At 49.6% G+C, this 27,908-nt stretch overlaps 1 long non-coding RNA gene and 5 pseudogenes across 1 annotated transcript; 2 read left to right on the forward strand and 4 right to left on the reverse strand.

The window, feature by feature from the left end:
* The first annotated feature begins 2,708 nt into the window (after positions 1–2,708).
* LOC128800034 (feather keratin Cos1-1/Cos1-3/Cos2-1-like) lies at positions 2,709–5,536 on the forward strand (annotated as a pseudogene).
* Positions 5,537–6,545: 1,009 nt separating this feature from the next.
* LOC128800345 (uncharacterized) lies at positions 6,546–8,614 on the forward strand. Its single transcript, XR_008434956.1, has 3 exons — positions 6,546–6,648; positions 7,063–7,247; positions 8,176–8,614. It is a non-coding gene; the product is annotated as an uncharacterized LOC128800345 (long non-coding RNA).
* A 5,948-nt stretch (positions 8,615–14,562) lies between these two features.
* On the reverse strand, positions 14,563–15,538 carry LOC128800330 (feather keratin Cos1-2-like; annotated as a pseudogene).
* A 705-nt stretch (positions 15,539–16,243) lies between these two features.
* Positions 16,244–19,628, reverse strand: LOC128800333 (feather keratin Cos1-2-like; annotated as a pseudogene).
* A 705-nt stretch (positions 19,629–20,333) lies between these two features.
* On the reverse strand, positions 20,334–23,852 carry LOC128800338 (feather keratin Cos1-2-like; annotated as a pseudogene).
* A 571-nt stretch (positions 23,853–24,423) lies between these two features.
* Positions 24,424–27,808, reverse strand: LOC128800337 (feather keratin Cos1-2-like; annotated as a pseudogene).
* Positions 27,809–27,908: the final 100 nt, after the last annotated feature.

A 27,908-nucleotide genomic window follows, 5' to 3' on the forward strand; every position in this document is an offset into this window, starting at 1 on the left:
AGCACACTCCACCAGAAGTGAGGGATGACCCAAAAAATGTGAGACACCAAGATCAGAGAAAGGAGAGAAGGAGAAGTTGTGCCAGGTAATGGTGCAGAGGTTCCCAGGTAGCCCATGGAAGAGACCATGGTGCAGTAGATATCCACAGAGAAGCCCATGGATGGTCCCATGCCAGAGCAGCTAAATAGACCCTGTAGGAACTGTGGTCTGTGCAGAGCCCATGCTGAAGCAGGCTCCCGACAAACCGGTGGCCCCTGGAGGACTCAAGGTGGTACAACTGAAGCCCATGGACATGATGCACACTTGACATGATCCAATCTCAATAGTTTGCAGCCTCCTGCTTGAGCAGGAGAAAACAGTGAGAGGAAGGAACAGTTGTGTACAGACCACAACCCCACATTCTGCATCTCACTGCACTGCTTCAGGGTGGAGAAAATGGAAGAATGAAAGAGGGAAGTTGAAGCTGTGAAATAGGGGTGAGGATGGAATGAAGATGGAGGGGGGGGTTGGTGGCTTCTCACCATCCTGCTCTATTTTTAATTGGCAAAAAGTTAAATTAATGTTCCCCAAGTCAAGTCTCCTTTGCCCATGGCTGTTATTGATATGCAACCCTTCTGTCTTCATCTTGAGCCGTGACCATTTCCACCTTACTTTTGTTCGTGACCCACAGAGGAAGGAAAGGGAGGGGGCAAGCATCTGGGGCACTGGAAGCCAGCCAGGATCTTTCTGGTTTTACATTAACTATGGAAATTAGAGGTGCATGGAATATTTGTCCTTTACCTGCTATGTTTTCTGCTTCCTGTTTGTCCCAGCAGGAGCAGTCTTCTCCTACTGTTTTTCCCCTTGTTATGAATATTTTGATCAAATAATCAATTTTATTATATAAAAAAGGTTAGCTATGATTATAAGTAGAAAATAGTGAAGAATAAGGTATAGAGATATTAGGAGTGCTGTGTTTAGAATGTGCAACCATAGAAACCTCACCAAGAGGTTACTGGACCCTTATGTTTCAGTCAAGAAACTGTGGAGACCATTATGCTCACCTGTTATGCTTGGAAAGCCACTAGCCTTCCCATCTTGATTTTAATATCAAGGATTCCAATCAGTAGACCTTAGTTGAGATGAGCAATGATTGTTTTAGGATAAGAAAATTGATGAAGTTATTGACTATTGGAACCGATCAATGTAAAGGTTAAATTTAAGAGTAGCATAGTATGCATAATATGTAATTACAAGAACTTATGTAATGCTGATTCAACAGAAAAAGTTTATAAAATTAATGGGTTTTGTTTGTTAGGCAGAACATGATTTTGGAGGAGCTAGCCCTAGTGTTCTGGGCACTCACAACAAAGAAGCGTCTGCCTATTTGTATCAAATTGGTGCTGGATAAGTTTCTTAAGTGTCTGACTATTTGCATCAAATTGGTGCTGGATAAGTTCCTTTCGTCCCATTTGGTGATGTCCTCAGGGGATGGTGGGCAATGAGGTTAACTGGTCCTCGTACTTGTCAACCTGGAGACCAGTGGCAGGTTTACAGCTTTTCCTAACCCTCTGTCTCTCACTGTCTTTGACTTACAGCCATTCACTCTCCATGTTTCCCAGACAGGACAGTCCAGACTATCTCAGCTGTCTTTATAATCCCAAATTTCTGAGATTCCCCATGAGCTTCATGGGAGGTGGGAACTAGGAGGGCATGGTACAGTTCTCCTGTCTTGACACCCAAGCAGGAGGCCCTTCTGTGTGAGGCTGAGCTAGGGAAAAGGGCCTTAGTTCTCCCCTGACAGCCCAATTTCCCCCATACACCCAGAGATCAGCAAACAAAAATCCATTTTGTGTGAAGGTCTGGGGTTACTGCCTAAGGGAGAATGAAAAGGTGGTGTTCCAGTGCCTCACCAATGTCACAGTAAAGCATTTCTTCTTAATATTTATTTTAAAACTACCTTCCTTCATTCTAAAGCAATTTCCCTTTATCATATGACTACATGACCTTGTAAAGGTTCCCTCTCCAGCTTTATTTTAGAGGCTGTTTAGGTACTGGAAGGTGCAACAGGATCTCTCCAGAGCTTTCTCTTCTTCAGAGAACTCTTTAAACGTGTCTTCATAACAGAGGTGCTCCAGTCCTCTCATCTGCTTCATGGGCCTCTTCTGGACTCCTTCCAGCAAGTTCACATCCTTCCTGTGTTGGGGATCTGCTGTGATAGTGGTCCCAGACCTAGAGACAGTATTCCAGGTGGGGTTCAAGGCTGTTTGCTGCCTGGCACATGTAATGCAACATACATGTCAACACTTCACGCTTCCTTTTAGCCTTCTCTTGCAGTCTTGATTTGTATTAACTCAGGAAGCCAGAAGCTCCCTGAGGTGACAGAAGAAGCAGAATGCAACTTTGCAGCAACTGCCCAGGTCCTTCATTCCATTGGAAGAGTCCTGGTCCTAGCACTTCAGGCTCCTCCAGAGATTCTGAGTGGCTGCAGAGTGGTGATGTGAGAGCTGGGACCTCATCACAGTATTTTAGTAATTAAATGGGATCTACCAAGAACATTGAGAGTTTTTCAGCACAAGGACCCACATGGAGGGGCTGTCCATGGGGATCACATGCTGAGTGAAGAGGACCTGGAGATGATTTAAGTGCTGGCAACTGAGACTAGTGCGTGGGTCTCACTAGGAGCAGGTGAAGCCTTAGTTTCAGCAGATAGGGAGAGCGAATTCCTGATGGCTCTGAAGATCAACATGCTGGGCAAGATTGGGCCAATGAGAGAGGTCAGTAATGCCTCTGTGATGACATATTTAAGAAGAAAATCAAAACAAAGTCACACAGTTTTTCTCCTCGTAGGGAAGAGGAGGAGGTGAGAACATGTGAGGGAAACAACATGGCAACACAATGGTCAGTGGAGAAAGAGGGGCAGGAGGTGCTCCAGGCACCAGAGCCAAGATTCTTCTGCAGGCCGTGGTGAGACCATAGTGAAGCAGCTGTGCCCCTGCAGCCATGGGGATCCAGAGGGGAGCAGAGATCCACCCACAGCCCATGGGGATCCACGGGGGATGCAGAGATCCACCCACAGCCCATGGGGATCCATGGGAGATGCAGAGATCCACCCGCAGCCTGTGGGGATCCACAGATCTACCCACAGCCCGTGGTGGAGGTGCCCATGCTGGAGCGGGTGGATGCCTGGAGGACGCTGTGATCCAGTGGGAGACCCTGTGGAGAGAGGGGGCCCTGCTCCTCCAGCTTGCCCTTGAAGGACTGCACCCTGTGGAGAGACCTAGGTTGCACCAGTTTTGGGAGGACTGTGTGCCCATGAGAGGGACTCAAGTTGCAGCAGGTGTGGTAGGGCTGCTGCTCGTGAGAGTGGACCCACGCCAGAGAAATTCATGGAGAACTGTCTTCCATGGGAGGGGCCCCATGGCCTCACAGGGGAAGGACTCCTCTCCAGGAGCAGTGGAAGAAAATATTGGTGATGAGCTGATCCAAAAACCCCCATGCCCTGTCTCCCTGCACCGTCAGTGGGAAGGAGGGAGGGGCTGGGGAGGAAAAAGGTGTTCAAATGGATTATTTTGCTTCTCATTATCCTCCTCTGATTCTGGTAGTAATGAAGTCACTTTGCAACTTTAAGTTGAGCCTGTTTTGCCCTTGAAGTGTTTTCTCCTGGTTCTTATCTCACTTATAAATCCTTTGTTATATTTTTTTCCCTCTCCACTGCCCAGCTGTAGCAGAGGAGGGAGAGCTAGCGACTCTTCTGGGTGCCTGCCGTTGGGCCAGTGTCAAACCACGACACTTGCATAGCTTAAGCGTGCTTGATACCAATTCCAACTTCTGAAATATCTGAGAACTGAATATAACAACAGCAGCTGGATCTTTTAGCCATGTACTAAAGGAGGTATGAGGTACATATCTGTCCCTGTGTGCTGGCCATGTACACTGGGCAACAGAACAGAGAAAAAGGAAGAGATGAAGCTGTGAGCTGTTCCCCGGCACTATTGTTTTCTATCTCCACTGCCAATATATTTTGGATTGGTGGTCTAATTGCCATTGGCTGTAGAGTAGCCAGGGATGTCTTCATCAGCTCCAAGGGAAAGGGCACAAAGTAAAATCCACTGCAAGTACTCCCACCCTCTTCTTCCTCTATCTTTTTCCTGAGCAAACTGGAATAGTTCCTACAGGGAGTATGAGGGGCAGACACTAAGATGCAGTGGAGATCCTGCAGGTTGTCTGTCAGCCTCTCCTGAGGGAGCGCAACATGTCCTCACTAGACTGGCCTGGGAGATAAAGACAACAAAAGAAAGAGAAAAGTGGAAGAAGGAAATAGCAACCTGAAGCTCTGTCATGTGCCCAAACAATAGAGACCTTGGGCATGCAGGTGAGAAGCACAAGAGTGGTGCCCTTTCCTGACCATGTTGCCATAAACAAAGGCATGAAACAGGTTCACATCACCTGGCCACAGGGGATGCTGCCAGCCCTTGATCTGAGCATTGTGCCTGTGCTGATGTCTTCCTTCTTGAACCTCTCATCTTGACACTTACAGAAGTTTGCATAAAAGTAAGCACGTGAATTCATTAGGAAACAGGTTCACATCACCTGGCCACAGGGGATGCTGCCAGCCCTTGATCTGAGCATTGTGCCTGTGTGGATGTCTTCCTTCTTGAACCTCTCATCTTGACACTTACAGATGTTTGCATAAAAGTAAGCACGTGGAATGCATTAGGAAATGAAAAGGCAGCAGTGCAGGAAAACAGGACACAGCCCCATTATTAGCTGGGATAGTTTGCATTTGACATGAGCTGGTCAGAAAATTAGTGCTTCCACTAAGGTGCCTCTGGGCCTGAGGCAGGCCAGGACTGCTATAAAAGGCAGCCCAAGTCTCTGCTCTCTCATCCACTTCTCTCACCTCCTACTCCTCAGGAACCAGGTGAGTGGGAAGCCTCTTCTCCTCCTCCTGCTGCTGCTTCAAGAGCAGCTCTTGCCGGGCTGGAGGTCTCAGCTGAGAGGGGCTGTCGTAACCCAGGGCTGGGAGCTGCTTCTGCTGGGAGAGGGCAGGGGAGAGAAGGTCTTGTGCAGACAGAGAGAGGCTGGGACTTGGCTGAGGTGGCTCCTGGGCTTTGAGCTGGGCACTGCAGTGTGGGCCAGGAGGTGCCTGGGCTGCAGGGCGTTTGGGTGCAGTGCTGCTTCTCATGTGTCCTCACTTTGTGCTTCTCCCTGCCTTCCATCCTAGGTGTACCTGTGACCCCGAGCCATGTCCTGCTGCCAGCCCTGCAACCCTTGCAGCCAGCCCTGTGGCCCCACCCCGCTGGCCAACAGCTGCAATGAGTGCTGTGTCAGGCAGTGCCAGGACTCCCACGTTGTCATTGAACCCTCCCCTGTGGTGGTGACCCTGCCTGGCCCCATCCTCAGCTCCTTCCCACAGAACACCGTGGTGGGATCCTCCACCTCCGCTGCTGTTGGCAGCATTCTCAGCTCTGAGGGAGTGCCCATCAGCTCTGGGGGCTTTGACCTCTCCTGCATCACCAGCCGCTATGGTGGCAACAGATGTCGTCCCTGCTAAATCTGCAGCCAACATCCTTGGGCAAGAACCTCCAAGACCTCAGCACCTGGTCCTGGTCAGGAGATAGAGCTTTGGGACATTTTAATTAGAATTTCAAGCCATTGTTCCCTTCTTCTCCTCTCTCCTTTTGCTCTTTCTTTTGCTGTTCATGTCTCCTCAAGCCACTCCATTGGAGACCTGTTGCCCTCCCCTCCCTCTGCAGCGAAGCAGAGGGACACCTCCACTGCATCTTAGTGGCAGCTCCTGGTGCTCTCTCTGTGCCACTCTGAGTATTTTTTTCCTCTACAGTCAATAAAACTTTTTGCATCCATGTATGGGCCTCTGAGTCCTCCTTCATTCTGTAACAACCCTTTCAGTCTGCTCAGGGAAAATAGCTGGAGAAAGAAAATGGTGGGATTCCCTGTAGCAGATTTTCCTAGGTGCCTTTTCCCTTGGAGCTGACAGAGTCATCCATAGCTTCTCAGCAGCCAAAGGCCATCAGGGAGACTCTCTTCAAAGGGTGGCAGGAATGGGGATGGGAAAAACAATTCCTGGGACCAGCCCACAACCTCATCTCTTCCTTCTCCACCACTCCCTTACCTGGGTGAGGCTCCATGGCATGCAAACAGAAGCACAAGCAGATGAGATGCACTCCCTCAGCACAGGCAGGCAAAGCTGCCGTCCAGACAATGCAGGACTGAGACAATTCACAAGTTGGGATTGATATCAGCCATACTCAGGGTACGCAGTGGTAAATGACTTTTGGTTGAGTTTGTGCAAATGACTTACTGCTTCACTAAAGGTTCACATTTCTTCCACTTATGGACGGATGTTACCTGAACATCGTCTTCCCTCTTTACCAAACCAGTGCCCAGAGTATCAGGTAAAGGATGACAGATCCTGGTGAACAAATGGTCTGCCAGAGACAGCCCCGCGGATCATGATGTCATAGATGGTTTGGGTTAGAATGGATCATACAGAAAATCTAATTCCACCCAGGTGCCAGAATCACCAGTGCCTTTATCTAGATCAGGACATTCCCAGCCCCATATGTGAGAGACTGAAAGGATTGCTGGCTTGAAATATTTCACATGATTTTGCATGGAAGAAGGGGCAGCTTGGGCTCTGCCCTGGTGAGGCAATATCATACTCCATACACCCCATTCCCTGGACTTGTATCCCAACCCTTCAGAGGCTGCCAATCCCTGGAAAACCAGAGGCAATGCTCCACACCCTACCCCTGCAAAGCAAACTCACCCCAGGGTGTCCAGATGGGCTGGAAGTCCCACCAGGCCCTAGAAAAGTTAGAAGGACATTTAACCTTGTGAGACACAAGGCAAGCACGTATCTTGACCTTACTCTCACTGAAGCTGCAGGAAAAACACAAACCCTCCAACAACACTTCTAGTGATAGAGAATGAAAGTTTTACTTTATTCTGGCCAGGATGTGCAATGGAAATAATTTAGTCCACACATAGCCTCGCTGTGCAGAGAAAATTATTCCACGACACATTAATTTTACCAGATTTTTCAAAAACTTCATACAGTCAAAGCCCATAGAGATTCATTGGTTCAGTGATGATCAGTCCCAAGTTATGCCAGATGGCTGGAAGTCCCACCAGGACCCAGAAAAGTCAAAGGATATTTAATCTGAGACACAAGGCAAGCACGTGTCTTGACCCTACCTGTTCTTGGAATTTCTAGATGCTGAACACCATTGGAACCAGAAATGGTAGCTGTGTTTGTTACTTTCTATTTCTTTTCTTTCTCTCTTTCTCCTTCTTCTTCGAATTCCCCTCTCAGAATTTTGAGTAACTTAAAACAGATGGGCTTAAAGTCTGTTAAATTGAATAGATTTATGCTTTGAGAAGAAGTGTTTTGTATTGATTGTATGCTGCTTGAAACCTTTTGTCAAAGTTCTTTGATTTTCTAAAGTTGTCAGTAAAGGGTTTCTTGTTTTTTATGACCTCTTGAGAATATCTTCTTGGTGTTTCTCCCATATGTCTAACTCGGAGTACATGAAAAAACAAAACCCTTTTAAGTGTCACACTGAATGAGATTTTGGAGGGCCTTACATTTTAATTGGCACAGTGAGCAGGGTACTCTTGAGGTGATGAAGAGGTATTTTATACAGAGAGAACTGCTCCTTGCAGAATAAAGGAGAAATTAATTTTTGCTTGAAACCAGCAAAAAGATCATAAAATACTGAGTAAAAACTGATCTGACCTATTCTCCACTGTTATAATGTAATATATGTAATTGCTGGCTTTCGCATTTATGTACTGGCTTTTGCAAATTATTATTACTCACAACTATTTTAATATAGTACTATTTGTAACTATTTTTAACTGCTTTAATATAGTATAATATGTCAGTTTTTGTATGAAGTATGTAGTTTATATATAGCTTAGGCTTTTGCAAAGTATTAAAACAGAGACTGTGTATTAATGTTAAATGCCTTTATTTATGTTAGGAGCTATGTTGATTCAATGTGCTTGAGGAGTATCTTATCTGAATGATAACAGTGAAAAGAACCAAGAGAATAAATACCAAGAGAAAAATGCAAGGAGAGATTTAATACTGACCCTCCAGGTTATCAGAAAGTGTCAAACAACATAAAGAGCTTCGAGAAGAAATTAAATATATGAATTTCATTACAGGATGGCATGAAGACAAGTCAAAAGTCGAGCCAAGCAAAAAAATTCCCGGAACATGTAAACCCACAGGAATGTTTGAATATGTATAGTCCTCATGAATATGCATTTAACCGATGTAATGAAAAAATATGTAAGAAAATTGTTTTAAGTTAATGGGCTTCTCCTGGCAGTTTGCCAAGCACCTCAGCACTGGGTACTGTCTCTTTTATCCCTTATTAAACTTTAAAAAATTTTCAAGCGTGAGCCTTGTTTCTCACATCCACTGACAGAGCTGCTAAAAGCTTATAAACATTGTCCAACCTCATAAAGAGGGATGTGGGATAAGGAAAATTGGCAAAATCTGCAGTTAGTTGCAGAGAAAACTTGAAGTTTGGCAAAAGATGGGGGAAAACCCCAGCAAGGGAAAAGGCCTGGTATCCATACCAGTGGAGGCTGGACTCAAAGAGAAATATGTTGTGGAGCAGCAACAGAAAGATCTGATTGAGTTGCAAATAGCCTTGGGGGCTGAAACAATAGCCCACCTCAGGGCAGATTGAGGATGGAATGCCCAGAAGAAGCCAGCCTAAAACCTGAAAAACCAGTTAAACAGACCTGTCCAAAGCCAAAGAGTTTTGGAGTTGCAAATTAACAGTTGGGGAAGGTGTGGAAAATGAATTAGAGTTTGACAGCCCTGAGGAAAAGGTGGACCTCCTTAAACATGATGTCACAGTCCTCAGCCCCCGTGACTTTAATGCAGCAAAACCAAACCCTCCCTGCACTGTTAACTCCATCCACCTGTAAAAACTGAGGAGGCAGAGAGGAATGCAGGATTCCCTGAGCCTGGTATCACTCCACTCTCCAGACAAGGGGTTTGAATCAACAAAGCCAAGCCTCCTTCACTTCCCCCCAAGCTCTGCCCACTTCTAAAGACAAAATTCATTTATCAGGAGGCAGAGTACACAGCAATATTATCTCACTCTGCAACAAAACTGGTTAAGTTACAAGAGAAAATTTGCAATTGTCCCAGAGCAAATGCAACAGAGAAGGTTTTGAAAATTTCACTGATGGGAGTTGTCTTGGTTTAAGATAATTTAAAGAGCTGGGCAATCTAAAATGAGTAATCTTCCCTTAATTCCAACCAATCCCTTTCCACCAATAAAGAAAAAAAATATTAGTAGATATACGTGAACAAAATAACAGTTTACTAACAAACAGAACAGGCAAAAAATAACGTTAAATTACTGCTAGATTTTAATTACTAATTACTGCTATTGCTGAACCTCAAAAAAAATCCATGGGAACCAAGAGAGACATTAAATTCCAGAAATATCCTTCCCAAGATGTGTGCATGGCTTGAGGGACAAGGGGAAGATGGCATCACATCATTTCCTCCAAGATGGCAGGTGATCATGTGGGGAAAAAAGTGACAAGACAATGGTAAATCCTACCGGCAAAGCCAAGAACCTATAGAGCAGTTTTAGTGGTCGATGAAGACCACTAAAGCTCACGTGGGGTCTGCACTGCTGCTGCTTCCTCCTGCCATTCATGGGGCTCCCCTGGTACTGCTGCTGTGCTGTGCCTGTGGGCTGGAGTGAGGGGTGGTGCACCTGTACCCTAACTTGCCTCCTAAGCTGTAACCTGGAGCCCTGATCTCCACTGCACTGTCCAGCCCTCAAGCCCTCGTCCTTTACCCCTCAACCCCTCAGGCTCTGTGTGTCACCCTCGAGACCCCCTTTGCCCCTCAAGCCCCCTCTCAGCTGCCCCTCAGCTCCTGTGCGTCACCCTTAATCCCTCTCCTTTGCCCCTCAGCCCCCAGCTTCTCCGTGTCACGCTCCAGCTGCCCCTGCCCCCCTCAGCATCTCTCTGTCACCCACTGTCCCCTCTCCCTGTGCCTCCCTCAGCTCCCAGCCTGTCACCCTCAAGCCCCCACAGTGCCCCTCAAGCTGCCCCTCAGCCTTTATGTGCCATGCCATGAAAAGACCCCAAAAAAACATAGAAATTCCCTAAAAAAAAATCCTAATCTTCAAAATGTCCTAAAACCCCCACAAAAACATAAAAATAGCCTCAGAATACACATAAAATACAATAAAAATACCCTACTTCTAAAAAAACCCTAAAACACCCCTAAAAATCCCCAACAAACCTTTAAAAAACTCCTAAATATTCCTAAAAAAGCTCTAAAAATACCCCAAAAATCCTTAAAATGCCCTGATAAGACCCTAAAAAAACCTAAAAGTTCCCTCAAAAGACCTAAAAATACTCTAGTCCTAAGAGTCCTCCACATACCTGCAATAGTCCTAGAAAAGCCCTAAAAAATTTAAAATACTCCTAAAAAAGCCCCATGAACACTCAAAAAAGCCCATAACAATTATGATTAGTACTAAGAAAGCCCTTAAAATACCCTAAAATAAATATTTTACAAGCCCTAAAAGTATCCTAAATATTCCCAGAAAATTCCTAAAAAGCTCCGGTGAAAATAACCCTACAATACCCTTTAAAAGCCCTAAAAAAAACCAAAAAAAGTGCACAGTCCCCAACTTTTACCAGTCACTCTCTAGCCAGCAAACATCATCCCTACCTTTTCATTAGGGTCACTGCCTGCAGCTGCTGGGAGGGTTCTGGGGCTGGCCCAGCATTAGGGTCACTGCCTGCAGCTGCTGTTGAGGAACACTGGTGTTCCAGGGGTGTGTTTAGGGTGAGCTTAGGGTTGGGGTGAGGGCTGCTGCTGCACCCTAACCCTTCCTGGTACCCCGTGCCCTGTCCTTTGTACCCCTAACCCTCAGGGTCAGCTCTCCACCTGTCAAGTCCCCCCATTTTTGCCCCTCAGCCCGCAATGTCTGTGTGTCACCCCAAGCCCCCCGACACTGTCCCGTGGACCCCTGACCTCCACCGTGCACTCTCCACCCGGGTAGGGGTGGGTTTAAGGGTGAGGTTAAGGGTGCTGTGAGGGCTGGTTCACCTGTCACCCTCAGGCACCCCCCACTTTGTCCCTCAGGCACCCCCTGCTTCTCAGCCTCCTTGTGTCACCCTCAGGTTCCCACCGCAGCCTCTCAGCGTCCCTGTGCCACCCTGGAGCCCCCCTTTTTACTCCTAAAGACCCCTTCTGCCTCTCAGCTGCCCCCATGTTCTGTGTCACCCTCCAGCCCCTTCCCCTCAGCCCCAGCTGCCTTTGTGACACCGCACAGCCCACAGACGCCGTCCCTGCCTGTTTTCTTTGGGTGTTGTCCTGCTGCGAGGGCCGCACTATCCCCACGAGTCCGGGCTCCCATGTCCTGTTGCAGGGAGTCACACCTGGGCGGTGGGAGGAGTGAGGGATGGGGCAGGGGCGGGATGGGGAGGGGTGAAGGGTGGAGAGAGGGTGGGGATGGGGTGGGCTGGAAGGACAAGTAGGGGTGAGGGGTGGAGACCAGGAAACAGCAGAACAGGGCTGAGGGGAGGAGGTGAGGGTAGGAGGGGGCACCCCATATCTCCCAGACCAAAGCTGCAACACAATACAATTCTGATTGCTGGGGCAATGCCAAACACCACCTGCAAACTGACATCAGGATCCAGGGGTGGCAAGTTTTGTTTCCCAGGGAAAAGGGCCGGTGTTTGTGCTCAGGGGCCTGTGGCCCTGAGTGGGCAGCCGACTCCAAAAAATCCAAACAGCGAAGGATGTTTTGCGGACCCAACCTGCCCCCACCTCAAACTTGTGCTTCCCTGACAGTCCCAAGCGCACCCTGCAAACTGACGTCAGGAACCTGAAGTGGTGAGTTTTGTTTCCCAGGGAAAAGGGCCAGTGTTTGTGCTCAGGGGTCTGTGGCCCTGAGTGGGCGGCCACCTCCTGAAATTCCAGATGGCGCAGGATGTGTCCCAGACCCAGCCTGCCACCACTTGGAACTTGTGCTGCCCTGACAGTCCCAAGGGAACCCTGCAAACTGACATCAGGAACCTGAGCTGGTGACTTTTGTTTCAGAAGGCAAATGGCCCTCATTCGTGCCCAGGGCCCTGCACCCTCCCTGGGTGTCAGGCCTCGAGTGGCCTTTTGCCTCCTCTATTTCCAAACGTCATAAGATTTCTCCCAGACCAAATCTGCCACCCCCAAGGACTCAGAGTTTCCTTGGGGTGCCGAATGCCTCTTGCAAAATGACAGTACGAAGTTTGGGCCTTGGCTTTTTCTGTGCTGGATTTCTCCTTGACAAAGCTGCCAGCATGTAACCCTAACCCTATCCACAACCACTTCTCTGGGCCCAGAAATCACAACCTTCAGACCAGTGTGGGACCCAACCCCCTGCCCCTCCACTGCCACCTTTCCAAAGGATTCCACTGATACTCCGCATTTTCAGCGGGCATCCTGTCTGACCCTCATCCTGACCCTAAAAATACTCTAAGGAATTCTAAAGCAGCCCTTAAGAAGGTGTAACAATACCCTAAAAGATACCAGAAAAGTCCTAAAAAGACTTCCAAAATCCCCTAAATATTCCTAATAGTCCTGCAAAAAAACTCAAGGAAACCTGCTCTGCATCCAAACACTTTCTGTTGCTCTCTAGCCCACAGATGTCATCCCTACCTTTTTCTAGGGGGTCCCGTTGTCCTCTGAGGGTTCTGCCATTGTCCTGGTGTGAGGGTCACTGCCTTGTCCCAGCGGGAGGGTTCCGGTGTGCTCTCGCTATTAGGGTTGCTGTGTTGTGCTGCTGTTGGTAGGGGTGAAAAGGGAAAAAGCTGTTGTTAGGTGGGCTGTCCAGAGCAGCACAGGGTGGTCTGACCCCAGGAACTTGCTCGCTTCTTCACTGCTGGCAAAATTTTTGAAGTTCATTTCAAAAAAGTTTCTAATTGTGAAATGCAGTCTTTACAAGTGGCTACAGTTGTAAATTCAAAGTAACTACCTTCAAAGCCATGATCCCACCTCCACCAAAAGGTGAAGAAAAAGAGAAAAGAAGGTGAAGAAAAGAAAAAGGTGCCATGAAAGAGAAAGAGTCTCTGTTTCTGTATTCTTTCCTGGAGTGGGGGCTAATCCATCTTGACCAGCTTGCTGGGGCATGGCTGCCTGCAGTGACATGCAGCACCTGTGTGATTCACCTCCAGGCAGCTCAAAACTGCTACTTGTAGTCTCTCCGAGACAAGGGAAAAAAACAAAAAGAGAACCCAAAAATGAATGTCCTAGGGTGATGTTATGGTGCTTGTATCCCCAGTCATGTGTTCTGTTTATGCTTGATGTTTTGTACCTTCAGGACTGGCTCCAAAAAGTGAAAGTTTGTTTTGTCTTGTTATCAGCCGGCTCACCTCCTCCCATGGTTGGTGTCTAGGAGAGAGGCTAGGGCTTGCTGGCTTGCTTGCTGTGCTTTGCCCTCACTTCTGGTTTTTGCTTTTGCCCTTCCTTTTGCTTATTAGTTAGTTTAGCTAGGCAGACCAATTTTTTTTCCCTGGACTGTTTTCTTTCCCTTTCCTGAATACCATTCGAACCTGCTCCAGACTGGGACCTGGGAAACACCAAGAAACATCGAGAAACACTGAGAGCCTGCATTTTGTGATCTGCAGCAGCCATCCCCAGTGCCGGAGGGACCGATAACAGAGCGACCACCCACGGGAGAGACTTTCTGAATTTGTCATCTCTTCAGAGCAGTGAAAGATTTTTTGTCATCTGGTGTTGTTCATTTTTTTGTGCTGGGGAGTGCTTTGCCTGTTAAATAAACAGGTTTTTTCCACTACTCTCTGAGGAAATCCTTCCCAAACCAGGTGAGGGAAGGGGCTGTGGGGATTTGCTTTCTGGGGGGCTCCTTCCAGAGGTTTTCTCCCAAATTTGCCCGAAACCAGGACAATGAAGAAGCCTCTGCCCAAGCAGGACCAAAAGCCCAACCCATGGGGCTGTTTGGTTCACAAAAAGGGCAATGTGACTGCATAGCCTGAATATTGCAGATATTATTATTTTGTGATTCACCTCAGTCTTGCTTCAGTTCCAGTTCCTGTCTGGAAGGCAGCTAGGCCTTGCCAGGTGATGAAGTTTATGGGCTGCATATCTCATCTGTCTTTGACCATCTGTGCTCACCACAGACCTGTAGACTACGTGATGGAGGGGAAGAGAAGGCAGAGGTGAGATCACAGGCTGTTGCCAGGACTTTCCCATTTCTATTGCTGTGACCCTTCACAGCCAGGGTCTCCCTGAAGACCATTCTCTGTGGGGTAGCCAGGGAAAATTTTGACAGCTCCAAAAGAAAAGGCAGTAAAGGAGTAAAATTCACTGCAGGGAGTCTCAACACTTGCTTTCTCCAACTTTTTCCTTGAGTTGACTGGAAGAGTTGCCATGGAAAGAAGGAGGATTTGGAGGCCATGCCTTGGTTGCAAAACAACTTTACTAATTCTAAAGAAGAAAAGCAGGTGCCTCACAGAGAGCACTTGGAAGACCAATAAGATGCAGGTTGGCCATTTACCCACTCTAAAGAGGGAGGAAGGGGAAGGGCAACAAGTTCCCCATTCTGGTCAGAGGTGACACAGATAGAAAAAGAAAGACATTAAGAGGAGAGAGGAAAAGAAGGGGACAGAGGCTTGAAACTCAAATTACAATGTCCCAAAGGTCTGTCTCCTGCCCAGAACCATGTCCTGAGGTCATGGAGGTTTTAGCCAAGTATGTTGCCAGTAGATTTAGCAGGGACGACAACATCTGCTGCCACCATAGCAGTTGGTGATGCAGGAGATGTCAAAGCCCCCAGAGCTGATGGGCACTCCACCACAGCTGAGGATGTTGCCAACAGCAGCAGAGGTGGAGGATCCCACGGCGGTGTTCTGTGGGAAGGAGCTGAGGATGGGCCCGGGCAGGGTCACCAGCACAGCAGGCGGCTCAATGGCAACGTGGGAGCTCTGGCACTGCCTGACACAGCACTCATTGCAGCTGTTGGCCAGCGGGCAGGGGCCGCAGGGCTGGCAGCAAGGGTCGCAGGGTTTGCAGCAGGACATGGCTCGGGGTCACAGGTGCACCTGGCACAGAGGGCAGGGAGAAGCACAAAGTGAGGACACACGAGAAGCAGCACTGCACCCAAACGCCCTGCAGCCCAGGCACCTCCTGGCCCACACTGCAGTGCCCAGCTCAAAGCCCAGGAGCCACCTCAGCCAAGTCCCAACCTCTCTCTGTCTGCACAAGACCTTCTCTCCCCTGCCCTCTCCCAGCAGAAGCAGCTCCCAGCCCTGGGCTACGACAGCCCCTCTCAGCTGAGACCTCCAGCCCGGCAAGAGCTGCTCTTGAAGCAGCAGCAGGAGGAGGAGAAGAGGCTTCCCCCTCACCTGGTTCCTGAGGAGTAGGAGGTGAGAGAAGTGGATGAGAGAGCAGAGACTTGGGCTGCCTTTTATAGCAGTCCTGGCCTGCCTCAGGCCCAGAGGCACCTTAGTGGAAGCAGTAATTTTCTGACCAGCTCATGTCAAATGTGCACCATCCCAGCTAATGGTAGGGGCTGTGCCCTGGTTTCCTGCACTGCTGCCTTTTCATTTCCTGGCTAATTCTCTGTGCTTTCCTACATGAAGGGTCATTTCTCTAAGTGCCGGCAGGAGAGATTCAAGGATTTCCTGGGCAAAACCAATGCTGAGTGCATTTAGAATGCTCAGACCATCAGCTGGCAGCGTCCTCTGTGGACAAAGGTGTTCACCTGTGTCATTCCTGTGGGTTTGTTTTTGTCCAGGTTGTCAGGAAATGGGCATCAGTCTCGTGCTTCTTGCCCACATGGCCAAGGTCTGCCACGTGAGGGGTCATGACACATCCTTTTCTGTTGCTTTTCCCATCTCTCCATGATGCTCACTCACTGTTGCACACAGCTCTGCGTCTGCTGGGAGGGTTGGACCCTGTTGCTACTCTAAGAGTGCTCAGAGAATAATTGTGTTGGCCTCAGTTGGCTCATCATCTTTCTGTGCAATCTCTGTGGGTCCTCTGGGAATGCCAGGAGTGGTCTGGGGCCTGTTCCTTCTCCAGGATACCTGAGTAATTTTAATGAGCAGGACATCATCAAGTCTGTGCACGTGTGCAGAGCTGGGACCTTACTGGGATTTTGGAGAAAGCTGGGGTAGTAGCTCTCCTGTCTGTGATGTGCAGTGGTTGTGTAGAACAGAAGGCAAAATTGCTACCCTGAACTCCATAAACATTGTTTTTTATTGCCTTTGGGACCTGGCAAGAAGAATCCTTTAGGAAAGTGCCCTGGGGGTTCAAAGAGGCCCAGGGAGAATGTGAGATAATGCAGATTTCCAGGTAATAACATTATGGAAATGACCATAACTAGCTTGGTCTGTTCAACTTGCCAAAGACATGAAGTAGATCCACCAAGGGCTTTAGATGGTTGTATTTTCTTAAGTATTTCTTTCCAAATCCTACAGCATAATATCTCAATTTGAGATTATTCCACGTTGCATCTGCCCTTTATTGAAACCAAAACATTGTTTTCCTGTGGAATTTGAAAGTGACTAAATGAAATTTGCTTTCTAGTCTATTAAACCAGCCTGAACTGGTTCTTTCCTTCTACTTTTTTTTATTCACCCAAATTTGCTTTATACTCCCTTGTACCCCCTGTTATATGACCAGGTTTTTGTAACAGTGGGGAGCCTACGAGAAGATCTCAAGCGCTGCCCCCATGTTCTACAAAGCCCGATTCGGACAGCTAAAGAATGCAGTCAGTGCTGGCCAAGCCTGGACCTCTCAGGGACACTGGTCAAGTCTTCATGAAAACATATTTAAGAAAAGGCAAAGCACTGCACAGGAAGTGTGGGACGAAGAAAAACCATGTCTTCGGTCTCTTGATCGCTGTCCAGCCATCATCTCCCTGGCACCAAATGGGATGAAAATTCCCCTAGGGAAAATATACCCCAAAAACCTAAGCCCCAAGAGAAAGACTGAAGGAATGCAGTCTTTTCTCCCTGGAGAGCCAGAGGCTTGTGGAGGACCTCATCACAGTATTGTAGGAATTGAATGGCAGCTACCAAGAGGACTGGGACTTTCTCAGCACAGTTATAGACTCCTAGACTCATAGAAGATGCCGAGTTGGAAATGACCCATCAGGAGCATCAAGTGCAACTCGTGGCCCTACACAGGACATGCCAAGACTCCCAGCAAGCACCTGAGAGTGTTGTCCAAACACTTCTTGAGCTCTGTCAGGTTTGGTGCAGAGACCACTTCCCTGGGGAGCCTGTTCCAGTGCTTGACCACCAAATACCCTCTGGGTGAAGAACCTTTTCCTGATATCCAAGTGCAACCTCCCTCAACTCAGCTCCAACCCACTTCCTCAAGTCTTGACACTGGTCATGAGCGTGAAAAGTTTGGCTCTTGCCCCTGTACTGCCCCTCAGGAGGATGTCAAAGATGACAGTGATGTCTGACCTCAGTCTCATCTTCTCCTGGATGGATGGGTTTAGCGTCCTCAGGCACTCTTCATAGGGATCCTCCAGACCCTTTCCCATCCTTGTAGCCTCTTTTGGGCATTCTGTAGTAGCTTGTAGTCTTTTTTATGTTGTGGTTCCCAAAAGGAGCCATGCGGAGGGGTGGCCCGTGGGGGTCACACACACAGAAGGATGTGGAACTGGGGATGGTTTGGTTGTGGCAACTGAGACCAGTGCTTGGGCAGCAGGTCTCACGAGGAGCAGATGAAGCCTTGGTTTTGGGACAGAGCAAGGTGTGTCAGCATCCCATGAGATGGACAAAGGCTCTGTCTCTGCCTGGAGACGCCAGCAGGAGGAGCATGTGTGGAATGTCACGTGCATCACAGAGACCTGTGAACCCAAGCCCAGGGTATTTGGAGCCCAGCAATACCGTTAGGAGTTCATTTTCTGCACCCAAGAGAACCTGGCTACCCAGGGAATGATATTTGGACCATTGCCTGGGGCTGAAGGCCAAGGATTAATCAGAAATTTTCAAGTAGGGCGGAAAACATTCCTAAATGTTGGCATTAGGAGTGAAGCCACAAGTCATTTGCAAAGGGAAGATGGACACCTAGAAGAAAACATGAGATCCTTTTGGAGGTGTTGGGTTCCCAGCGATGGAGACTCCAGTGCACAGACTGAGTGTGTTACCAATCCTTTACTTGTGAATTCCCTCAGCCCTGCGGGTCTGGGCAGCCGCTGGGCCGTGCCGAGTGCGGAGGGAGCGTGTGAGGTTTGGATCTCATCTCCTTGTTGCCAGGTGTGCTGGCCACAGACCCGAGGCCAGGCAATGAAGGAAGGATAGGAAGAGATGAGTTGTGGGCTGTCCCTAATTGTTGTTGTTTCCCATCGCCACTCCTTTGGAGCCAAAGTCTCCATCGTGGCCTTTGGCTGCTGAGGAGCCAGGGATGTTCTTCACCAGCTCCAAGGGAACAGGGCACCAAGTAAAATCCACTGCAGCGAGCCCCAGGCATTTTATGTCTCCACTTTTTTCCTGAGCAGACTGGAGGAGTTGGCCCAGAACAATAGACGACTCAGAGGTCAAGGCTTGAATGCAACACAGTTTTAATAAGTTTAAAGAAGAAAAGGAGATGGCTCACAGAGAGCACCAGGAGCCGCCACTAAGATGGAGCTCCCATGTGCTGTTCTTTGCACTGCTCCGCGGAGGAAGGAAGGACAACAAGTCCATATTAGCCTTGGGAAGAGAAGGACAGAAAAGGAGAGGAGAGTAGAACAAGGAAGCGATGGTCCAAGGCTGTGAATACAATTTTCTGAAGCTCTATCTCCTGCCCAAAACCGTGCTTTGAAGTCTTGGACGTTCTTGCTGAAAGACATTGCCAGCAGCTTTAGCAGGGACGACATCTGCTGCCACCATAGCAGTTGGTGATGCAGGAGAGGTCAAAGCCCCCGGAGCTGATGGGCACTCCGCCACAGCTGAGGATGTTGCCAACAGCAGCAGAGGTAGAAGATCCCACCACCGTGTTCTGTGGGAAGGAGCTGAGGATGGGGCCGGGCAGGGTCACCAGCACAGCAGGCGGCTCAATGGCAACGTGGGAGCTCTGGCACTGCCTGACACAGCACTCATTGCAGCTGTTGGCCAGCGGGCAGGGGCCGCAGGGCTGGCAGCAAGGGTCGCAGGGCTTGCAGCAGGACATGGCTCGTGGTCACAGGTGCACCTGGCACAGAGGGCAGGGAGAAGCACAAAGTGAGGACACACGAGAAGTAGCACTGCGCCCAAACGCCCTGCAGCCCAGGCACCTCCTGGCCCACACTGCAGTGCCCAGCTCAAAGCCCAGGAGCCACCTCAGCCAAGTCCCAACCGCTCTCTGCCTGCACAAGACCTTCTCTCCCCTGCCCTCTCCCAGCAGAAGCAGCTCCCAGCCCTGCGCTATGACAGCCCCTCTCAGCTGAGACCTCCAGCCCGGCAAGTGCTGCTCTTGAAGCAGCAGCAGGAGGAGGAGAAGAGGCTTCCCCCTCACCTGGTTCCTGAGGAGTAGGAGGTGAGAGAAGAGGATGAGAGAGCAGAGACTTGGGCTGCCTTTTATAGCAGTCCTGGCCTGCCTCAGGCCCAGAGGCACCTTAGTGGAAGCAGTAATTTTCTGACCAGCTCATGTCAAATGGGCACCATCCCAGCTAATGGTAGGGGCTGTGCCCTGGTTTCCTGCACTGCTGCCTTTTCATTTCCTGGCTAATTCTCTGTGCTTTCCTACATGAAGGGTCATTTCTCTAAGTGCCGGCAGGAGAGATTCGAGGATTTCCTGGGCAAAACTAATGCTGAGTGCATTTAGAATGCTCAGACCATCAGCTGGCAGCGTCCTCTGTGGACAAAGGTGTTCACCTGTGTCATTCCTGTGGGTTTGTTTTTGTCCAGGTTGTCAGGAAATGGGCATCAGTCTCGTGCTTCTTGCCCACATGGCCAAGGTCTGCCACGTGAGGGGTCATGACACATCCTTTTCTGTTGCTTTTCCCATCTCTCCATGATGCTCACTCACTGTTGCACACAGCTCTGCGTCTGCTGGGAGGGTTGGACCCTGTTGCTACTCTAAGAGTGCTCAGAGAATAATTGTGTTGGCCTCAGTTGGCTCATCATCTTTCTGTGCAATCTCTGTGGGTCCTCTGGGAATGCCAGGAGTGGTCTGGGGCCTGTTCCTTCTCCAGGATACCTGAGTAATTTTAATGAGCAGGACATCATCAAGTCTGTGCACGTGTGCAGAGCTGGGACCTTACTGGGATTTTGGAGAAAGCTGGGGTAGTAGCTCTCCTGTCTGTGATGTGCAGTGGTTGTGTAGAACAGAAGGCAAAATTGCTACCCTGAACTCCATAAACATTGTTTTTTATTGCCTTTGGGACCTGGCAAGAAGAATCCTTTAGGAAAGTGCCCTGGGGGTTCAAAGAGGCCCAGGGAGAATGTGAGATAATGCAGATTTCCAGGTAATAACATTATGGAAATGACCATAACTAGCTTGGTCTGTTCAACTTGCCAAAGACATGAAGTAGATCCACCAAGGGCTTTAGATGGTTGTATTTTCTTAAGTATTTCTTTCCAAATCCTACAGCATAATATCTCAATTTGAGATTATTCCACGTTGCATCTGCCCTTTATTGAAACCAAAACATTGTTTTCCTGTGGAATTTGAAAGTGACTAAATGAAATTTGCTTTCTAGTCTATTAAACCAGCCTGAACTGGTTCTTTCCTTCTACTTTTTTTTATTCACCCAAATTTGCTTTATACTCCCTTGTACCCCCTGTTATATGACCAGGTTTTTGTAACAGTGGGGAGCCTACGAGAAGATCTCAAGCGCTGCCCCCATGTTCTACAAAGCCCGATTCGGACAGCTAAAGAATGCAGTCAGTGCTGGCCAAGCCTGGACCTCTCAGGGACACTGGTCAAGTCTTCATGAAAACATATTTAAGAAAAGGCAAAGCACTGCACAGGAAGTGTGGGACGAAGAAAAACCATGTCTTCGGTCTCTTGATCGCTGTCCAGCCATCATCTCCCTGGCACCAAATGGGATGAAAATTCCCCTAGGGAAAATATACCCCAAAAACCTAAGCCCCAAGAGAAAGACTGAAGGAATGCAGTCTTTTCTCCCTGGAGAGCCAGAGGCTTGTGGAGGACCTCATCACAGTATTGTAGGAATTGAATGGCAGCTACCAAGAGGACTGGGACTTTCTCAGCACAGTCATAGACTCCTAGACTCATAGAAGATGCCGAGTTGGAAATGACCCATCAGGAGCATCAAGTGCAACTCGTGGCCCTACACAGGACATGCCAAGACTCCCAGCAAGCACCTGAGAGTGTTGTCCAAACACTTCTTGAGCTCTGTCAGGTTTGGTGCAGAGACCACTTCCCTGGGGAGCCTGTTCCAGTGCTCGACCACCAAATACCCTCTGGGTGAAGAACCTTTTCCTGATATCCAAGCGCAACCTCCCTCAACTCAGCTCCAACCCACTTCCTCAAGTCTTGACACTGGTCATGAGCGTGAAAAGTTTGGCTCTTGCCCCTGTACTGCCCCTCAGGAGGATGTCAAAGATGACAGTGATGTCTGACCTCAGTCTCATCTTCTCCTGGATGGATGGGTTTAGCGTCCTCAGGCACTCTTCATAGGGATCCTCCAGACCCTTTCCCATCCTTGTAGCCTCTTTTGGGCATTCTGTAGTAGCTTGTAGTCTTTTTTATGTTGTGGTTCCCAAAAGGAGCCATGCGGAGGGGTGGCCCGTGGGGGTCACACACACAGAAGGATGTGGAACTGGGGATGGTTTGGTTGTGGCAACTGAGACCAGTGCTTGGGCAGCAGGTCTCACGAGGAGCAGATGAAGCCTTGGTTTTGGGACAGAGCAAGGTGTGTCAGCATCCCATGAGATGGACAAAGGCTCTGTCTCTGCCTGGAGACGCCAGCAGGAGGAGCATGTGTGGAATGTCACGTGCATCACAGAGACCTGTGAACCCAAGCCCAGGGTATTTGGAGCCCAGCAATACCGTTAGGAGTTCATTTTCTGCACCCAAGAGAACCTGGCTACCCAGGGAATGATATTTGGACCATTGCCTGGGGCTGAAGGCCAAGGATTAATCAGAAATTTTCAAGTAGGGCGGAAAACATTCCTAAATGTTGGCATTAGGAGTGAAGCCACAAGTCATTTGCAAAGGGAAGATGGACACCTAGAAGAAAACATGAGATCCTTTTGGAGGTGTTGGGTTCCCAGCGATGGAGACTCCAGTGCACAGACTGAGTGTGTTACCAATCCTTTACTTGTGAATTCCCTCAGCCCTGCGGGTCTGGGCAGCCGCTGGGCCGTGCCGAGTGCGGAGGGAGCGTGTGAGGTTTGGATCTCATCTCCTTGTTGCCAGGTGTGCTGGCCACAGACCCGAGGCCAGGCAATGAAGGAAGGATAGGAAGAGATGAGTTGTGGGCTGTCCCTAATTGTTGTTGTTTCCCATCGCCACTCCTTTGGAGCCAAAGTCTCCATCGTGGCCTTTGGCTGCTGAGGAGCCAGGGATGTTCTTCACCAGCTCCAAGGGAACAGGGCACCAAGTAAAATCCACTGCAGCGAGCCCCAGGCATTTTATGTCTCCACTTTTTTCCTGAGCAGACTGGAGGAGTTGGCCCAGAACAATAGACGACTCAGAGGTCAAGGCTTGAATGCAACACAGTTTTAATAAGTTTAAAGAAGAAAAGGAGATGGCTCACAGAGAGCACCAGGAGCCGCCACTAAGATGGAGCTCCCATGTGCTGTTCTTTGCACTGCTCCGCGGAGGAAGGAAGGACAACAAGTCCATATTAGCCTTGGGAAGAGAAGGACAGAAAAGGAGAGGAGAGTAGAACAAGGAAGCGATGGTCCAAGGCTGTGAATACAATTTTCTGAAGCTCTATCTCCTGCCCAAAACCGTGCTTTGAAGTCTTGGACGTTCTTGCTGAAAGACATTGCCAGCAGCTTTAGCAGGGACGACATCTGCTGCCACCATAGCAGTTGGTGATGCAGGAGAGGTCAAAGCCCCCGGAGCTGATGGGCACTCCGCCACAGCTGAGGATGTTGCCAACAGCAGCAGAGGTAGAAGATCCCACCACCGTGTTCTGTGGGAAGGAGCTGAGGATGGGGCCGGGCAGGGTCACCAGCACAGCAGGCGGCTCAATGGCAACGTGGGAGCTCTGGCACTGCCTGACACAGCACTCATTGCAGCTGTTGGCCAGCGGGCAGGGGCCGCAGGGCTGGCAGCAAGGGTCGCAGGGCTTGCAGCAGGACATGGCTCGTGGTCACAGGTGCACCTGGCACAGAGGGCAGGGAGAAGCACAAAGTGAGGACACACGAGAAGTAGCACTGCGCCCAAACGCCCTGCAGCCCAGGCACCTCCTGGCCCACACTGCAGTGCCCAGCTCAAAGCCCAGGAGCCACCTCAGCCAAGTCCCAACCTCTCTCTGTCTGCACAAGACCTTCTCTCCCCTGCCCTCTCCCAGCAGAAGCAGCTCCCAGCCCTGGGCTACGACAGCCCCTCTCAGCTGAGACCTCCAGCCCGGCATGAGCTGCTCTTGAAGCAGCAGCAGAAGGAGGAGAAGAGGCTTCCCCCTCACCTGGTTCCTGAGGAGTAGGAGGTGAGAGAAGAGGATGAGAGAGCAGAGACTTGGGCTGCCTTTTATAGCAGTCCTGGCCTGCCTCAGGCCCAGAGGCACCTTAGTGGAAGCAGTAATTTTCTGACCAGCTCATGTCAAATGGGCACCATCCCAGCTAATGGTAGGGGCTGTGCCCTGGTTTCCTGCACTGCTGCCTTTTCATTTCCTGGCTAATTCTCTGTGCTTTCCTACATGAAGGGTCATTTCTCTAAGTGCCGGCAGGAGAGATTCAAGGATTTCCTGGGCAAAACTAATGCTGAGTGCATTTAGAATGCTCAGACCATCAGCTGGCAGCGTCCTCTGTGGACAAAGGTGTTCACCTGTGTCATTCCTGTGGGTTTGTTTTTGTCCAGGTTGTCAGGAAATGGGCATCAGTCTCGTGCTTCTTGCCCACATGGCCAAGGTCTGCCACGTGAGGGGTCATGACACATCCTTTTCTGTTGCTTTTCCCATCTCTCCATGATGCTCACTCACTGTTGCACACAGCTCTGCGTCTGCTGGGAGGGTTGGACCCTGTTGCTACTCTAAGAGTGCTCAGAGAATAATTGTGTTGGCCTCAGTTGGCTCATCATCTTTCTGTGCAATCTCTGTGGGTCCTCTGGGAATGCCAGGAGTGGTCTGGGGCCTGTTCCTTCTCCAGGATACCTGAGTAATTTTAATGAGCAGGACATCATCAAGTCTGTGCACGTGTGCAGAGCTGGGACCTTACTGGGATTTTGGAGAAAGCTGGGGTAGTAGCTCTCCTGTCTGTGATGTGCAGTGGTTGTGTAGAACAGAAGGCAAAATTGCTACCCTGAACTCCATAAACATTGTTTTTTATTGCCTTTGGGACCTGGCAAGAAGAATCCTTTAGGAAAGTGCCCTGGGGGTTCAAAGAGGCCCAGGGAGAATGTGAGATAATGCAGATTTCCAGGTAATAACATTATGGAAATGACCATAACTAGCTTGGTCTGTTCAACTTGCCAAAGACATGAAGTAGATCCACCAAGGGCTTTAGATGGTTGTATTTTCTTAAGTATTTCTTTCCAAATCCTACAGCATAATATCTCAATTTGAGATTATTCCACGTTGCATCTGCCCTTTATTGAAACCAAAACATTGTTTTCCTGTGGAATTTGAAAGTGACTAAATGAAATTTGCTTTCTAGTCTATTAAACCAGCCTGAACTGGTTCTTTCCTTCTACTTTTTTTTATTCACCCAAATTTGCTTTATACTCCCTTGTACCCCCTGTTATATGACCAGGTTTTTGTAACAGTGGGGAGCCTACGAGAAGATCTCAAGCGCTGCCCCCATGTTCTACAAAGCCCGATTCGGACAGCTAAAGAATGCAGTCAGTGCTGGCCAAGCCTGGACCTCTCAGGGACACTGGTCAAGTCTTCATGAAAACATATTTAAGAAAAGGCAAAGCACTGCACAGGAAGTGTGGGACGAAGAAAAACCATGTCTTCGGTCTCTTGATCGCTGTCCAGCCATCATCTCCCTGGCACCAAATGGGATGAAAATTCCCCTAGGGAAAATATACCCCAAAAACCTAAGCCCCAAGAGAAAGACTGAAGGAATGCAGTCTTTTCTCCCTGGAGAGCCAGAGGCTTGTGGAGGACCTCATCACAGTATTGTAGGAATTGAATGGCAGCTACCAAGAGGACTGGGACTTTCTCAGCACAGTCATAGACTCCTAGACTCATAGAAGATGCCGAGTTGGAAATGACCCATCAGGAGCATCAAGTGCAACTCGTGGCCCTACACAGGACATGCCAAGACTCCCAGCAAGCACCTGAGAGTGTTGTCCAAACACTTCTTGAGCTCTGTCAGGTTTGGTGCAGAGACCACTTCCCTGGGGAGCCTGTTCCAGTGCTCGACCACCAAATACCCTCTGGGTGAAGAACCTTTTCCTGATATCCAAGCGCAACCTCCCTCAACTCAGCTCCAACCCACTTCCTCAAGTCTTGACGCTGGTCATGAGCGTGAAAAGTTTGGCTCTTGCCCCTGTACTGCCCCTCAGGAGGATGTCAAAGATGACAGTGATGTCTGACCTCAGTCTCATCTTCTCCTGGATGGATGGGTTTAGCGTCCTCAGGCACTCTTCATAGGGATCCTCCAGACCCTTTCCCATCCTTGTAGCCTCTTTTGGGCATTCTGTAGTAGCTTGTAGTCTTTTTTATGTTGTGGTTCCCAAAAGGAGCCATGTGGAGGGGTGGCCCGTGGGGGTCACACACACAGAAGGATGTGGAACTGGGGATGGTTTGGTTGTGGCAACTGAGACCAGTGCTTGGGCAGCAGGTCTCACGAGGAGCAGATGAAGCCTTGGTTTTGGGACAGAGCAAGGTGTGTCAGCATCCCATGAGATGGACAAAGGCTCTGTCTCTGCCTGGAGACGCCAGCAGGAGGAGCATGTGTGGAATGTCACGTGCATCACAGAGACCTGTGAACCCAAGCCCAGGGTATTTGGAGCCCAGCAATACCGTTAGGAGTTCATTTTCTGCACCCAAGAGAACCTGGCTACCCAGGGAATGATATTTGGACCATTGCCTGGGGCTGAAGGCCAAGGATTAATCAGAAATTTTCAAGTAGGGCGGAAAACATTCCTAAATGTTGGCATTAGGAGTGAAGCCACAAGTCATTTGCAAAGGGAAGATGGACACCTAGAAGAAAACATGAGATCCTTTTGGAGGTGTTGGGTTCCCAGCGATGGAGACTCCAGTGCACAGACTGAGTGTGTTACCAATCCTTTACTTGTGAATTCCCTCAGCCCTGCGGGTCTGGGCAGCCGCTGGGCCGTGCCGAGTGCGGAGGGAGCGTGTGAGGTTTGGATCTCATCTCCTTGTTGCCAGGTGTGCTGGCCACAGACCCGAGGCCAGGCAATGAAGGAAGGATAGGAAGAGATGAGTTGTGGGCTGTCCCTAATTGTTGTTGTTTCCCATCGCCACTCCTTTGGAGCCAAAGTCTCCATCGTGGCCTTTGGCTGCTGAGGAGCCAGGGATGTTCTTCACCAGCTCCAAGGGAACAGGGCACCAAGTAAAATCCACTGCAGCGAGCCCCAGGCATTTTATGTCTCCACTTTTTTCCTGAGCAGACTGGAGGAGTTGGCCCAGAACAATAGACGACTCAGAGGTCAAGGCTTGAATGCAACACAGTTTTAATAAGTTTAAAGAAGAAAAGGAGATGGCTCACAGAGAGCACCAGGAGCCGCCACTAAGATGGAGCTCCCATGTGCTGTTCTTTGCACTGCTCCGCGGAGGAAGGAAGGACAAGAAGTCCATATTAGCCTTGGGAAGAGAAGGACAGAAAAGGAGAGGAGAGTAGAACAAGGAAGCGATGGTCCAAGGCTGTGAATACAATTTTCTGAAGCTCTATCTCCTGCCCAAAACCGTGCTTTGAAGTCTTGGACGTTCTTGCTGAAAGACATTGCCAGCAGCTTTAGCAGGGACGACATCTGCTGCCACCATAGCAGTTGGTGATGCAGGAGAGGTCAAAGCCCCCGGAGCTGATGGGCACTCCGCCACAGCTGAGGATGTTGCCAACAGCAGCAGAGGTAGAAGATCCCACCACCGTGTTCTGTGGGAAGGAGCTGAGGATGGGGCCGGGCAGGGTCACCAGCACAGCAGGCGGCTCAATGGCAACGTGGGAGCTCTGGCACTGCCTGACACAGCACTCATTGCAGCTGTTGGCCAGCGGGCAGGGGCCGCAGGGCTGGCAGCAAGGGTCGCAGGGCTTGCAGCAGGACATGGCTCGTGGTCACAGGTGCACCTGGCACAGAGGGCAGGGAGAAGCACAAAGTGAGGACACACGAGAAGTAGCACTGCGCCCAAACGCCCTGCAGCCCAGGCACCTCCTGGCCCACACTGCAGTGCCCAGCTCAAAGCCCAGGAGCCACCTCAGCCAAGTCCCAACCTCTCTCTGTCTGCACAAGACCTTCTCTCCCCTGCCCTCTCCCAGCAGAAGCAGCTCCCAGCCCTGGGCTACGACAGCCCCTCTCAGCTGAGACCTCCAGCCCGGCAAGAGCTGCTCTTGAAGCAGCAGCAGGAGGAGGAGAAGAGGTTTCCCCCTCACCTGGTTCCTGAGGAGTAGGAGGTGAGAGAAGAGGATGAGAGAGCAGAGACTTGGGCTGCCTTTTATAGCAGTCCTGGCCTGCCTCAGGCCCAGAGGCACCTTAGTGGAAGCAGTAATTTTCTGACCAGCTCATGTCAAATGGGCACCATCCCAGCTAATGGTAGGGGCTGTGCCCTGGTTTCCTGCACTGCTGCCTTTTCATTTCCTGGCTAATTCTCTGTGCTTTCCTACAT

This window comes from Vidua chalybeata, chromosome 26, assembly GCF_026979565.1.
Source record: "Vidua chalybeata isolate OUT-0048 chromosome 26, bVidCha1 merged haplotype, whole genome shotgun sequence".
Classification (NCBI taxonomy): Eukaryota; Metazoa; Chordata; class Aves; order Passeriformes; family Viduidae; genus Vidua; species Vidua chalybeata.